Source organism: Paralichthys olivaceus, chromosome 1, assembly GCF_024713975.1.
Source record: "Paralichthys olivaceus isolate ysfri-2021 chromosome 1, ASM2471397v2, whole genome shotgun sequence".
Classification (NCBI taxonomy): Eukaryota; Metazoa; Chordata; class Actinopteri; order Pleuronectiformes; family Paralichthyidae; genus Paralichthys; species Paralichthys olivaceus.
In genome coordinates, this window is record NC_091093.1 from 29,043,012 (window position 1) to 29,059,236 (window position 16,225).

The 16,225-nt window shown below is 41.8% G+C and overlaps 1 protein-coding gene and 1 long non-coding RNA gene across 5 annotated transcripts in view; one reads left to right on the forward strand and one right to left on the reverse strand.

Annotated features, from left to right (window-relative positions):
* tspan4a (tetraspanin 4a) overlaps positions 1-16,225 on the reverse strand; it is a 121,105-nt gene that overhangs the window by 47,602 nt on the left and 57,278 nt on the right. The gene's annotated exons all lie outside the window — the stretch shown is intronic.
* Positions 1-16,225, forward strand: part of LOC138411117 (uncharacterized) — a 67,747-nt gene that overhangs the window by 44,143 nt on the left and 7,379 nt on the right. The window lies entirely within an intron of this gene.

Consider the following 16,225-nt stretch of genomic DNA (forward strand, 5'->3'; position numbering starts at 1 on the left):
GTTCTATTAAGGAGATTTACACAGCGGTGTGTGCGTCTGTTCTGTACTCTGCAGATCTGAATCATTGGGGAACTGGGTAAACGGGCACAAGCATCATTTCTACTGGACGTAGTAATGATGAATGCATTTCGAAACCTGCAGCCACTCTACCGTGGTCACAGCAAAATGTCCAATTTCACTGATTGAGACTGTGAGTCGTTACGCACGACCGTGGCTTTGCAGTAATTCTTCACATATACCGTCAAACCATCATCGCACTGATATTAACGTGAGGAGCACGATCAGTGATCGTACAATAGAGTTATAATAGAGAGTCACGTTTAAACACACTCTGTGCTCCGCAGCTCAGGGTTGAATTAAATGATCGTTAACACGGGGAAATTGATGCTCTGAAAAAATGATGAGGCGCACACACTTTTTAGTCTCCTTAGTCCAGTTCATGTGTGGGACAGAGCGTATCCGTGGTATTATTTAGAGTGCACGCTGTTTATACATCTAGCCCAGAGTGCAGGAGAGGCAGCGGTGGCACCAAAGACAACAACAGTAACCGTGAAGTTCACAATGAGTTCAGACACGTTCATTTATATTTAACCAAAACCACAGACGGTCCCTCAACCGAACCACGTCCATCCAGACAGAAGCTTTATTTCCGGTAGAAGCAGCTGAAGCTTTATGTTGTTGTTGAAAACTTGAAATGTCCATTGTGAGCAACTTATCTGAGGCGTCAGCTTGTCAATCTTCTGAACTCGTACATAAATCTTCATATTACATCAGTTGTTTCTTCTCTATTATCGACCTTCCTTCCAGCAGGAGGTGGGAAAAAACAAAAAAAAACAATAGCTTGCTTCCAAATCCACAAAATGCCTTGTTGAGACACTGGAGGTTTGTGCGACCTATGTTACCCATAACCCACTTCTGTGCGTGGGTTTGCAGAGACATTTTTTTGTGTCTTTGCAAAAGTGCAATTCCAGCCGGAGAATGACCCGATAACATTTCTTCTCACTTTCATCTTTATTTTGGATTTTATAGCCGTTTTTTTAAAAGTCCAACAGAGCAGGAGGGGGAGTAGGAAGTATTATAATGAAGTATTTGCTGGATGTGAATATGTTTTGACTCACTGAAGTGTTTTAATATGTGTTTTAGATAGAGTATATATAGGTGTGATTATTATAAGATTATGATATGCTGGTTTCTGTGCAAGGTCATTTGGAGCCTCCTCAGTAATAAGACGGTTCAGAACTGGGATTTTCTTGTGCATAAGAGATAATCAAGTAATGCAGTTATTAGTAAAACTGGTTTTATTTACACCGATGAGGAATGAATTCATCTTTACGCTCTGAACAACAGCTTCTATTTTTAGTTCCTGGACTCACAAGAAGCAACATTTTCTTAATAAGAGTAAAATGTGTCTCAGCCACATCAAACTGGAGAATGTTGAAGAGAGGCAGCTTTATATTATTGAAATGCAGCTCAGTGATGATGATCATAGATTGTGAGTTTCCCTCCTTTGCTGATTTCCTGAACCGTCTCTCTCCTGCGTCTTGTTAACTTTGTGTACGTACGCATTCCTTGGAGGACACGGTCCACGTGGCCCACAAAGGAAATTGGTTTGTCACTGAAGCACAATGACTCCTGAGATATGTTGCCCAGGCATCTGAAGGATGCATTTGATGGCCACATTTGAAGGAGCCTTCGAAATGTTCTAGTCGAGCCACTGTTGACGCAGCTCCTGAATTGAGACACAGCCTTTGTCTCTGTTTCCCTTTGTTCAGAGTCGGTTCCTCCGTCAGTTCCTCCGTCAGTTCCTCCGTCAGTTCCTCCGTCAGCAGGCCTGGATTTTCTCATGTTTATTCCCTTTGAGTTTTTCGAACAAGTTTTGCCTTTGTGCTTTTTCTCCAGATGTGACCTCTTAACTGTGGACCAAACCTGCAAGTCTAATCAAAGACAGCAACCACTTTCACTCAATAAATCCCTTAATTTAATATCAGTCAATGGACGGATTGTTTAAACTAACTGAGTCCAGTTGAATATTGTTTCTGAATGTGCTGTTGTTTGTGCGTTTAGCTTTGAAGTATCAAAAAAAATAGCTTTTAGAGGGACGGGTTTTTTTTTTTCAGCCTTCTCTGGTCAATTTTGTCTTGATTAGAATTCGTCCCTGAAAAGCAGCAGCTTTAAATCTTTTCCCTCACACTTGTTTACAGTGTTTAAATTGCTTTCAGCCATCTGGAGCGTCTCTCACTCTCGCTGCAGCTTTGTTTATCCAAAGCAGAGCCTCTGACACTGGCTGCTGATTAAACCTCGGGACGGTGACGGTTGAGTGTGAGAGAAAATACCTTTGAAACTAAACTTCACGTCCTGCATCTCAACCAATAGGAAAGATTATTCACAGTTCAGCAGAAATATCTACTCGATGCACAGTAGATGTTCTTGACCCCTGGGTTTGTAAATGTAAAAAATCTAGGTGAATGTTTTAATGACTACATTCGCAGTGTGTGAATATCACCGCTCTGATCTCTGTTGCAATTATCAGCACCTCATCCAGTGCACGGGCTTGAAATACATATTGATGCCATTTAATTAACTGGATTAAGGTCATAACTGGAATAATCATACATACATGAATGAAGTGTGAAACTCCTGTGGCCAATGATTAGTTGGTTTTCATGGATACCACACAGAAGAATGTTGGTTTGACCTCACATGCTTCATGTATTATTTCTTTCCTGACACTTTGAAGACTGAATCGTGTATTCAGCTTGTCCCAGGAGAATGAATCCTGCTCCTTAAACCCGCTCTCATGGTAACCGCCTGGTGATGAGAGCTGCTGGTTTTTAATATACCTCATACTTTAGATCTCTATTACCTTTTTAATATTATTTGATTAATGAAAGCCGTGAGAAAAAAACCCTGGCTGGTCTTTTCCTTTTTTGTCTATGTCTCTTGGAAAGTGCGACATTCTGCACCCAATTTTCTCTTCTTGACAGTTTCTGCGATGCTTGTCAGTGATGACACGTTGCCGCTGCGTTCATGTTGCGTTCTCTCCCACCGTGACCTGACAGGCCACCCTGCAGGGCATGCTAGTCTGATATTTCATGTTTTAAAATGCAGAAAAGCCTAAATGTGCTGTTTGTGAGCTGCTTCTTTTGCAAATATTAATGTTCGTGACATATTCTACTGAGAAACATTACAACTGTGCTGAATGGATCATTTTCTACGTCTTTTCTGCTCTGAACCGTGCGGAAGACATTGAATCTCTTGCTACACAAAGAGCTGTGAAATTCGAGAATCCATTGTCGATGCCGTTGCTGTGAAAACACCGGTTGTCGTAAACGCGCTATTGTCGTAATCAACGTCAATTTCATTGGAGAGTCCCAACCTCCACTGCTACAGAGCTCTAGATTCATTTTATTTATATTGAACACAAACAGAATTCAACAATGCACTTCCGTGGGCCCTTAATAATAAACATGCTGAGTATAAGGTGGATATCTGTTCCACGTGCAGACAGATTTCTGGAACTAGTAGATAGATTGGATGATATTTGCATAGCGAGCTCTCGTGGTCCATTCACAGTCTGTGGTCCGGACGTTCTCCAGACCTGCTTTAGAATAGAACACCTGAGCTGAGTGAACTGGACGGTTCTGAGTCCGCAGACAATAATATAATGTCTCTGCTGCTTTGGTACGACCTGTAGTGTGGGTGGTTTAAAGACCAATGAGTTTTCTAACAGCTGTGACACCATAACATGTGTAACTGACTCTTATATTGGATCTTTTCTTTATCTAATCTCTTTTAATTTGTCTTATTGAGCAGATTTAGCTTGTTTAGCTTCAGATTTACTGCGGATACTTTCTCTGTTTGTTAAATTACTTAATGTAATTTTCTTTATTCAACACTTTCCCACCACATCTCTTCACTAAGAAGCTTTTTAAAGTCGTCTAAAGTGAAGCATGGACTTCACTTGCTGGATCGCAGATTTTCTTACCGGCGGGTTGAAGTGTTTGACAGTAAAGTTTACATCCTTAGTTCATCCACCAGCTGTCCTGAGGGCTGTGAAGTCTCCTGTTGTACAGCAACTGCAGACTTGTTATAAAGTTTGCTGCTCGCTCTCAGACTTCTGTGGGAGGCAGAGGACGAACACGGTTTATCTTGAATGAACTGTCCTCTGCTCTGACAACTTTCTTCTGACACTGAGTGTAGAGGAGTCTGAAATGTTAATCAGTTAGAGCTGCTTTAGAGCTATAGGGGAACGGCAGTAGTTTTCAACCTGGGTCCTACATTTCTAAATGTGGGTTGTGTAAAGTTGTGTAAATGAACGGTATCTACAAAAAGATTCAGAATCTGTCTTGTGGCAACAGTGAAAGTCCCCAATTTATCAAATAGTTATTCTAGGTCTTTGACTAAATGAACGAGATGGTCGCTCTCAACCGTGCAGCAGCTCGTTCTCCATCCTTCGCTTGTTCCACATCAGCGAATATCGTGGGTCGAAATTCAATAGAATAGAACTTTATTGCCGATCAAAGACAAAACAAGCGACTGCGTAAAACAACATTAAAAAAAAAACAGGAAATTAGTAACGCAGCCATGTACACAGGGACTGGATGTCAACTTTTTGAAGAAAAGAAAAGTTATGGCACTTGGAATAAAGGACAAAAGTTAAAAATCCACGCTGCGGTTGTGCTTCGCCACAGGGAGCAGATATTAGATTCGCCTCCTCGCTCTCACAGATTGGAAGTGAGCGGCAGCTGAAGGTTTGCCTCTGCTCAGTCTCGTGATTGGGTTTGTTGCAGGGTGGAGGTGAAACCGTGAACGAGAGAGAGAGTCGGAGAGAGGAGATTTATTTGGGATGTGGAGAATGTCGATGAAGCATTTGACCCCGATGGCACCTCGGTACTTGTTTGAGCCGGAGCATGAGGACGAGGAGTTGCCAGATTCTTAGCAAAGACCCAGAATAACAATTTGAGCCTTTTACTGGTGAACGGACATTTTGTGGACTGTCGCAGTTGCCACACGAGATCACGTCATAGCCACTCCCACCACGTTGTCATTCACACGCCCACTTTTATAAACTGAGGGAGATTCCAAGATTTGAAGTATTCTACAAAAATCCTTCCATTTTATAAACAGCTCGGTTAAAAACGTCTCTGTCTTCCATTCGATTAAATGAAAACCTCTCAGACCTGCTGTTCAAAACAGAAAAATAAAACAAAAGTCAATAAACCCAAAATCATGCCGGGTTTTGCTCAAACTGTGGTTCTTAGTAAACTATTGTGTAAACAGGAAACTGTACCACTCCGTAGGCTGTTTGCTGCCTTCACATTGGGAATTTAAAGATGCAAAACATCCCGCCCCTTGTTGCTCAGACGAGCACCAACATCAAACTTCCCTGCAGCTCTTTCCTCTCTGGTTCTCTCGGAGTCTCACTGCAGGGAGACGCTTCCACACCAACTCAACCCTGTGCAGCTAACAGCGCGTTAGATGGATGTCACCAGCAGAAGATACAGCTAATTAGGGCAGTTAATTAAATCTTGACAGACTAACATCTTTAAGCCAGTGCAGCTGAACATATGTTAGCCAAATAAAACCGGTAATTGAAAACACTGCATATTTGTTAGAGAGCATAATTTTCCTCCTAAATTAGCGGGAGCTTTAGAAACACCAATCAACTTTCACACCAGCAGCCCATTTGCAGGGACAAATTAATTCATTTGAACTAATTCAACATCCACACCCCCCTCGATCCCTTCTTTAATTTCAAATTCATTTACAGCGACACCCATTTCAGTATTTATTTGGATTTTTTAATTCTTTTTTTTTTTTTTTTTTTGCAAGCTGTGAAAAAAAGGAGCAAATAACAAAAACATGTTTGTGTTGCCCACAGGAGAAAATAAAACCTGCATGCTCCTCATGACTCAGAGGAGTTTTAAATCAAAGAGTCAAACAAGGAGCGTTTAAATGCATTCGTGTCACATTGATCTGGATTCTAACAGGAGACAGACTGTTGTGCTCGTATCACAGAAGTGAGACTTGTTACAGAATCCAGGTTTGCTCCTGGACAAATCTGGAGGAAGAGACTGAAATTGTTTTGTCAACCTCGCACACACAATTTATTAAGATTTCCGTAAACCGCTCATAGTTCATCCTTCATCTTTACGCCCTGCAAACATTTTCAAATGTAAAATCCTTGAAGCACAACTGACGGTAAATTGTGACTGAATGTTTCCTTTATGTGAAGGTGACACAACGTGTGATGGAATTTATCTCTGAAGACGCCGAAGCCAAACAATTCCCAATGTCAGATTTTTCACTTCGGGACATAAAATCGACGCAAATGTTGACAAACGCTTCATCTCGCAACGTTATGGAATTTGCTTCTTTTAACCAGATCTGCTCCGAGACTTAATGGGTCCCCCCCCACCCCACCCCCCGGCCTCATCCCTCCTTCGTGTTTGGTGCAAATCGGTTCAACGCTTTTTGCATAATCCTGCCGACGAATAAGCAAACAGACACACACACGGGTGGAAACACAACATCCTCTGCAGAGGTAATAAAGCACAATGCGATAACATTTCCACTGCAATTTTCCCCTGCGACCCGTCACTCTTCCTCCGCACGCCAGTTATTTAAATGTGTCATAGTTGTGGTTTTGTATGGATGCGTTCAGCCCTTATACAGAGAGATTTATCAAGCTGTTCCAGGGACACAAAAAAATCTCATCCCACAAATGTCCTGTTTGATCTTTTCTGGCTTTGATGTCTGCCATGACTTCTGAATATCGGTCCCTATCAGTTCAGAAAGATCACATCAGTACAAAAGAGGAGAAGAAGAGGCTTTCTGATTTTAAATTACTGGAAGGTCCATGCTTTTGTAAAAACGTTCTATTTGGGAGATCACTTCAGCCCGTTGATGGAGGAAGACTTGACTCCCACGTGTATTTATTTACACTTTCTTATCCCACATTTAGTTTTTTTTCTCTGATCTGCTGTCGTTTCCCGTCTCACTCTTTCAGCTCGTTGTTCTTCCAGTTACATTTAAAAAAAAACCTCCTCGTTGTTAATCCTGCTTCGTTACACTGATGTTGTTTATCTCCCACGCCACCTCTGTCATCACCTCTGTCCGTTTGTTTGCAAGCAGGATTACACCAAAACAATTTAACAGATTTAACTTGGTGGAAGGATGTGCTTTGGGTGAGGGAAGAAGCCATCACAGTTTTGTGGCGGATCCAGGATTTTCTTTTCACTTTCTTTCACAGGTGTTTCACTAACTTCTCAGGGAATAATTGATGGATCTTGATGAAATAAAAATCAGGCGTATTTAGTGGACTGATATGAGCATGTGAAACGTGGTGCAGCTTGAATAAACTTGAGGACACTGTTGATTGAGGTATGCGCTCTACTGAATGTCATTTTCGTTTGTTCCAGGGTGTAAACTCGCGTCCCCTTCACAGTGAACTGCTTCACAGCTTCTCGTCGCTCTGTTTGCCCACATCTAGATCATAATTCCTGTTTCCATTACCAATGAACTGAAAGATCCTGTGAAGGAGTTTACTGGCAGGTCACATCGGTATTTAATTTCCACATGTTCCCACATTTCTGAGCTCGAAGCAGGAACCTCGTGGAGTTAACCAATGCCAGGACGCTGCACTGTCACTGTGGGTGTGTTCTTAATATTCCTCTGTACAAGTTTGACTAATCCAATCCCGCCCCTGACTGCCACACACAACAAACAAATCTCCTCCTCCTTTATTTACACAACCCTCTGCACAGGACACAGATAACATGTGATGGAAACCAGAGGAGAGGGAATATTAGACTCTAACAGCCTCTACAGTAATAACACACTCCCTGTTGAGTGGGTTGAGGTCGATGTAACATAAGATAAGGTGAAGTTGCTCTTAATCACTTTTTGAATAATATATTAATTTACATTTCATTTACATTGAAGGCAGGGTTGGTAAGTTTTCCCTGAAATACTTTTTAATCTTGTTTGTGGAAATCCGCCTCACGTTGCAGCCGTCGGAGGAGTTGGAGCAGTTTTGCTGCGTTGTCGATTTCTAAAAAACGTTGTCAGGACAGATTTTTTTTTTATTGAAATATCTGTTCATGTTTTAAATTATTAATAGGAATTGTTAAAAATGATTCATTGTGATTTTATTCCCTGATCTTATTGATCTTAGTCCTGAAATGTTTGAATCCTGTTTTAAACATGGATAAACTTTGTAACTGAAATGAGTTGTAAAAGTTAAGGTTGTTTTTATTATTATTATTATAAAATGCAAATTCTTACACTTGGTAAATACCTCCAGACCTTATCAACTCCATGGTTTCCGCTGACATGCTCCACACATTAGCTGCTGTATCAGAGTGAATCAGGTGTTAAATTACATTCTGCAAAGCATTGAAAAGTCTTAAATTAAACTCGGGCTTTCTGCACAAACCGTGACTAAAATGCTCAGATAAAAGACTTCATAATCTGTTACACTGAAGCCTGTAAAGATAAACTGTTCCTAATTAGTTCTGCAGAGGGACGATGTGGAGCAGTGTTTTTTCTGGTCTCTGTGGCGTTTGTGATGCACCTTTGTAGACGTTTAACGAAGCTGATGACGGCCACGTCGACAAAGTACAGTACAAAGAACAAAAGCCGGTTCATTTCATATCAGCAGAATAATAGACATTTAGTCTCGCCGTTTGATCCGGGCTTTAATTAATTATTCAGCTCATATCTGGGGTGAGTATTTGCCCACAGCTCTTTCAGAACTGTCAGAAAGTCTGTGTGATGTTTATTTTGCTTTTTTGAAGATTTTTTTTTTTTTTAAGGAGTAAACAAACCTTCCGGACCCTCCTCATACGTCGTCTTAGCTTTTTGGTTTTCTTTTCACTTCTGTCAAATTAATTCATTTTCTGCAGATTGTGCAGCTGTTTGATCTTTAATGGCTCTGGAAACCTATTTGGTCCAACACACAGAAGGTGATTCGTCATTTTTTAATAGGGGGTTGTCCCGTGGCACAACACACAAACACACACACATTAGTAAATACTGTGACAGGCTGACTACATACTTTGGCCTTCTCTTTCACTATGTACAGACATAATGCATTCTCCTAATGCTTATTTTTCAAAACCCATTTTATTTGTGTCTATGTAAACCCAACCTCCAGTTATGTAACTGTATCTGTAGCTGAGCATGCTGCAGTCAGAGCAGGTTTATTTCCTCAGTCACATTATCCCACTTGTCTCCAGGTTTCCAAACATCTATTTTAAAAACTATACTCGTCTGGTCTCTTCTGAAATATTTTGTTACCGAGGCGGTTTAGTCTGGGATGGATTTTCAGCCGCAAAGACGCCACTGAATGTTATAGCACGACTTGGCTGCAGTGTGTCTCTGATCCTCTCGCTCTTCGGTGACGACGTGGCTTCAGCTTCTTCTCACTTTGCTCATATAGAGTACACAGGCTACGGTGTCGTACAGAACCGAGTGTGTACATTATGTAAACATTTCAAATCCAAGACAAACCGAGAGAAAAACAAACGTAGAACCCGTCTGCGACTTCAGCACCATGGACAGTGCCAAGATTCTGACGGAGTCCTCTGATCCTGATGATCCTCAATCAGATGAAAGATCAATGATTCAGGTGAACTACACTCACACGTTAATAAGCTGAACAGCCGCTCTGCACCCGCTCCTCTGGGACAGAGTGAGGCGATGGCAGGAAGCAAATAACGAAAAACGTCTCCATCAGTTTGGGAGCAAATGGGCTGTGTGCAGACACAACACAACCACAAACAAAAACACACACACACTCATTTGTGCATGCGTTGAACTCTATTGACAGCGAGGAAGAAATCACTAGATCTCCTCCATGGATTGACGTACGTGGTTGTGTCTTTTCTCTGGTTCAGCGCCGTGCAGTTGTCGTGTAAAGTCTCCATGCAACAGAGTTTAAAGTGTTTTACTCATGTTACCTGAGATCTGATTAAAACACACAGAGCTGATCGCAGAATATTGAATAATTACTGTCGGTTACTAAAATGTGGCGTCAAATCATATCATAGATCATATTTCATATCTTTATTCATAGTTTAATTAGATTTTTTAAATTTACACCACAAAATAAAAATAAAAATTAGAGGCAAAAAAACTAATTTCTATTATTCTATGCTATTATCACAAAATATCAAGTGATACTCGGCTCCAAGAAGAATCGTTTTATTTATTTGAAAAGATCAGTCTTGATTTTCCATGTTTACCGAGAGTACTGAGGAAGCGTGTTAAAGGAAAACACGGATACGGTTTGCGGGGTCAGAAAGAAACCACCTCGACGGATACCTGAACAATAACACAGTCACCTGTGACCCGCTGATCTGTTTCCTTCACACGACGGGGGAGAAGATTCAAATTCAATCTCTGGCGACGTGATACAATAAGGTTAATCACGAGGCAACCATGACACCCTATCATTATGAATACCATCAGTCATTCTTAAGTCGTACAGCTGGTCGTGGTAGTCAATAAGAAGCTCATTAGTCTAATTTGATTGTTAGAAAGAAAGAAAACCTTTGGGGCTTAAGAAGCGTTTCCTGCATTAATTGGGTCTTTGTTAACTGATGCTGAGCGAGTAACAGTGAGTGACTGAAGAGTTTTCACAACACAAACTGGGTAGAAACAGAGTTTAAAATAAAATGTGTGTATATATAAATATATATATATCATGTGTGTAGATGTAAGGAAGTGTTGGGCAGTAATGCATTAGTTTCCTCTGCCAAGGAAGTTGTGTTTTCACCGTTGTCCGTATGTTTGTTGGTTTGAAAGCAAGATTACACAAAGACAACACAACAAACGAGCGTGGCACTTGGTGGAAGGATACGGTTTGGAATCAGGGAAGAACCCTTTAACTTTTGGTGCAGATCGGAATCAGGAGGTGAATCCAGATATATATATTTTTTAATTTCCTTTTACATGATGAGTTTGGGTGTTTTTCAACATTGTTGTTAATTCTCAGACAATAATTCTTGAATCTCTTTAATGAATGTGTGAAAATTCGGTTGATTTAAATGTGGTTCTATAAGTGGAGTTCTCTTCTAGTACGTTATTTTTTCAGTAACAAATGTTTAAGAGATTAAAATCTGGTCATTAATCCCAGTTTTACTCTTTTATTTTGATACTTAGATCTCATCCTCTTCTCTTCCTGTGAGTAATGTGTGAAAACAGTTTTCAGGTTCTTTCTTCTTTCTAAATAACTTCTGCTTTGCCGACCCCAACACTTACTGAGCCTGAACCTAAACCTCATCCTCACATGGATTCACCTTGAAATAAAAGGATTAATATTGCATTACAGTACGTTTCGCAAAAGGAAGAGAAGTCCTTATAATTTGAGTGTCTACTCAAACGTAGGTCCCCACAACATGGTAATACCTGACCCCAGTGTAGTATAAGAGTGTTTGCATGTGCTGAAGTTTGCCTCTGGCCTCCCAGCATCCCCCTCACTGAGACTCATGAAGGCTGGCGAGCTCACACACGGTCGACAATGTTACCTCTGGCTGCTTATCTCAGCCACTCCATACCTGGAGGAAAAGGGCACGCTCACACGCTGACCTACTTTCCACCATACAGAGCCTGACAGCCTCTGCTCAGCCTGGAAATCAGTTGTTCTCCACACGTCTTAAAACTCAGAGTCTGGTGTGGTCAGCAGAATAACAGATCGAGAGGACGGAGGGGGGAGTTGGGACCAGGAGAAAGGCTCAGAGAGGAGAAATGGTGACTTTTTCATATTTTACATTCAGGCACTTACATGAGATTCGCTCTGAACTTAGAAAGAGTGTGACACAAAGTAAAAGCTTCAGTTTCATGAGAACCAGAAATGAGCCTCTGACTTCTGAGGCTTTTTACAATTAAAAAATAAAACCATCGCTTGGTCTTGTTCCACTTTGATTTCTCCCACCATGTACATCACAGAAGGTGTTTAACCTCACAGGTCAGACGGCTGCTCCTAAATTACTCTGTGTGTGTTTGTGTGTGTGTGTGTGTGTTTGTGTGTGTGTACTGGAGGTTTTACTATACTGATGAAATTACAACTCTTAAACTAAGATGAACATTATTAAATACATGCTGGGAGGAAATATAAGTGCCGGTCCAGAATCCACATGAACACATCTCTTAATAAAGGGAATGAATCTGGATCTCACATGAATAACTGTATATTAAAACTGTCCTTTTAATAAATCACATCGATTTTTAACCCCGGCTGCTCTCCTGGCGATAATAACTTCTTCGTTAAATTATCCATCTCCGCTCTGTGCAAGAATCGCTCTTCAGTACTTAATATCCTCCAATCTATTAGGAGGGTTCAGTGGGATAAGAGAAATATTCTTGCCCCCAGGCCAAGTTCAAATTGCACGAGTTTAGCCCTTTTTTCCACTTGCTGACAGAGATCGATGAGAAAAGCCCCGCATCGACATTCGACTGGAGCTCTGTCGTTATTTGTGAACCGCTCAAATGTGCGATCGGAGAGACTGTGCGATGCGTCAGCGGCCCTGACCCTGTCACGTAGCGTGCAAACCACAATGTGTGAACTGTATAGCAATGTGATGACTTTGAAAGTTGTGTAGAGCGTTCAAGGCCCACGGTGGTTCTGATGTTCTGTGATAAAATCACAATGTAGCAGCTGTCACACGAGAGAAAGCTGTGAAATAAGGCCGTGCAGCATCTGCTGCGGTGTAAAGTCTCCTGCAGTCGTCTTCCCACTCCCACTCTCTGAGTCCGGGACTCATTCAAACACAACTCATTTCAGTTGTGATTGCATTGTGCGAATCTGACTTTTGTCGCCATGATGCAGGATTGACGATGTTTAAACCTGCAGGGTTTTTAGACGCACGTCTCCTTCAACACGCACACGATTCTCTTGATCACACTTCATCCTCGCTGCATCATTTTCTCTGCTCTGCTGTGAGAAGGGAACTCTAACACAACACGTGACTGATACTGATACTGACATGTATTTTCTCTCCTGGCTTCATTGTGAAAATATGAAAACATCTCCAAATGACATCATTTGTAATAATGATCCTTTTAAACCAAACAAACCATTTCTGTTTTTCAACAGGACATAACATCGTGTGTGTTTTACGAAAACTGCTGTTGAGTCTAGACACAAAACCAACTTGGTTGGTTTATTGGGAAAGATCATTGTTTGGATTAAAATAACTGTTGTTGAGACTGGGCCCTTCATCGTCGTGGTTACAATAATAACCAGTTGGGGAATAACTGTGGTCATGGTTAAAATAAACGAACAATAGTCTCCCGGGTTCAAGTCCCACGTGTTGTTGAACCGTTCATCCCCTCAACCGAGTTTGTGTCTCTCCATCAAGTTTACATCCAAAGATTCACCAACTTAATCGAATCTGGTTTGTCGTGATAAACAGCTGGTGGCGCTAATTTACCAGTCGGTCTCCAATAAATCATTGCAGAAGAGGAGGGGAGTGTAAGGAGACGTTTTAATGATCGAGCGCAAGTTAAAACTACAAAAACATCAAAATTCCAAAAGATGAATGTTACAGTCTCATCGCTCCACAAAGATCTGATGATTAATCGCCCGTATTAAACTCTCTTTCTAGTAGTGAACTTAAAATCACATGATTCATGGGCTTCACGTTCTCTTTGCACTTTGTTGCGTTGGTCTTCATTTGTGCACCAAACTTATCGTACAAAACGTTCTATCACGATGTTTTGAATTACTCATATTTCCCCTCAGGTTTTGAATGTGCATCCGAACCCACACATCACCTCCCGTGTGACGTATGACGGCAGCTGCTCGAGGGCTTTGCCACTGGAATGTTAATATTTATCGTTTTTTAAACATTTGATTTGTTTTTCTCGGGGGGAACACGTTCATATTTTCTGCCTGTCCTGGTGTGGAGGATAAGATTCAGACGTGACACCCCTCTGTGGGAAACCACCAGAGCCCACACATCCTGATGCACAGGGCCTGCAGCCCAAACACCAACTGCCAAGTCTCCACCGACACCTGCCCCCGCACCCTTGTCCGCCCCCTCCCCCTTGCACCCTTTCATTGGTATCATAAACACCGTCATTATCAACAGATGCGAGCGCGACACAGTCGTGACCATGTCTGCAATTTGCTGGGGTTTTTTTCATGCCCATCAGAACGCTTCATCGCTGCTCAAAGTGCAGCCTTGTGAGACTTCAGGGAGCATTTGCAGCGACTAAGAGAAAAGTGGGTCCGCTCCTTGATGCCTTCGCGTTCTCCCAACATTCACGCAGGCCGACGTCGGTTCACTTCATGAGCCGCTGGATGTTTTAAGAGAAGGCAGCTGACTGCAGAGCCAGAAACACAGCCCTCTACAACCCTCTATAAATAAACCAAGTGGAAGACCCAGAGAAGAAGAGGAGGGAGAGAGGGAGGGAAGGGAGGGAGAGGGGGGAGAGACACTGCGAAGGGTGATCAATAAATCTCTAATCTCTTGAGTATTCTCTCCTCCCCCCTTCCCTTCTCTGCAACCAGGAACACACATGCACACGAACAGCAGTGTGCGTTCGCATGCACCTCCAGCCGCCTGCAGGTCTGCTCTCATTATATTGACTGGGATTGGGAGGAGACTGATTTGTTGCAGCGGCGCCCGGTTTGTCAGACACGGTGACAGCAGTCATCGAGTCCCAGGGCTCCGTCAGATTGGAGGGACCAGCTCACACACAGCTAATATGCTTCATCTTATTTCCCTAACGCCAGGAGCTACAACTGTCCCACAAATCACATCGTACGCAGGTGCACGTCCCAAAAAACTGAACCCAGCTCGGCAACCATCAGGTTAAACCCAGCAGCTGTGCGGGAACGTATTACTGATTCATATTTAATGCATTGCATGCTTATTTCATGAGGGTACCGTCATCCTCTGGAACAAGGAGCGGAGTCGTGCCATTTGACCTGATTGTTATTTCCTGCAAATAAGAATTGGTGACTGCGGTTTGAAAGCCTTAGAAATCATCAAGACTTTCATTTGTGAAATGGCCTCAGTTTCTGAGCAGCCATTCTCAGAATTGATTATGTAGGAATCATACTGAAGTAAATTACCCTCAGCCCCCAGTTCCCTCAAGTGTTGTCTGATTTTAATGCGCCCTGATTTGAGAACGGGTTCTGTCTCTGCACTCGAATCACTTTGCCATATGCAAAATGGCATATTTATTTATAGAAGACTCCTCCAGGACAGGGAGATATCAGATAACGATAATAAGAAATGCAAGAACCTCGCAAACGCTCCGGGGCTGGAGGAGATGAATCCCGGCAGACATTGGGCGAGAGAGGCGGGTTTTCACTGGACAGGTCATCAGTCAATCACAGCACCGACACGTAGAGGCAAACAACCATTCACATTATGTTTTCTATTCAAGCAAGGAAATGTCGTCAATCAGTAAATGTGGCAAATGTCAAAAAAGTTGACCCAGAGTGTCACAGCACGATAATTATTTGTTCTGATCGTGAAAAACAACATGTGCTCACGAAGTGCATCCAGCATTATAAATCACTAAAGTGTGAATTTACATCTATCTAGAAATCTCTGTCCGACATTAAATATTAATAAACTTTGAACAGAAAGGCTTCTGCAGCAGCGGCGCCTGTTACGAAGTTGTTGATCTTTTTTTATTGCTTTTGTTGCCAGAGCACCGCGGCCTCACGTGAGACTCCACCTCACACTCTGGGGTTAAAGTCCTGCTCTTTACCTTCCCCTCCCACAAGCGACCTCCGACCATTTCATTCTACTCCAGGTGCCATTAATATTCATTCACTCGTATAAACAATATAATACATATATATATATATATATAATCCAAACTCCAAATTGAGAATCTAGCGCTGTATAAATACATTAGCAGGAGACAGAGTTGTTATAATTTAGAAAAACTGGAATAAAGATGTGAATCCATTGATTAATCAGCATTTAGGTAAAACTAATATTAGATAAAACTATTAACAAGTATTAAAAAACGTGTGATATTACATATAGACACATCATCAGACAGCTTGTTTCTGTTCACTCACACTAACAGAAAAACATGTTTTCATTTAAAAATAACTATGTTATGCTGAATCCCATTAATACTTTGATAGACAGGATATTTCCCTCAATATAAATGTTGTGCAGCTGCACTGCAGTGAGCCGCAGGGCGGAGAGTACAAAATGAAAATGTGACATTATAAGACTGCCAGGGAAAT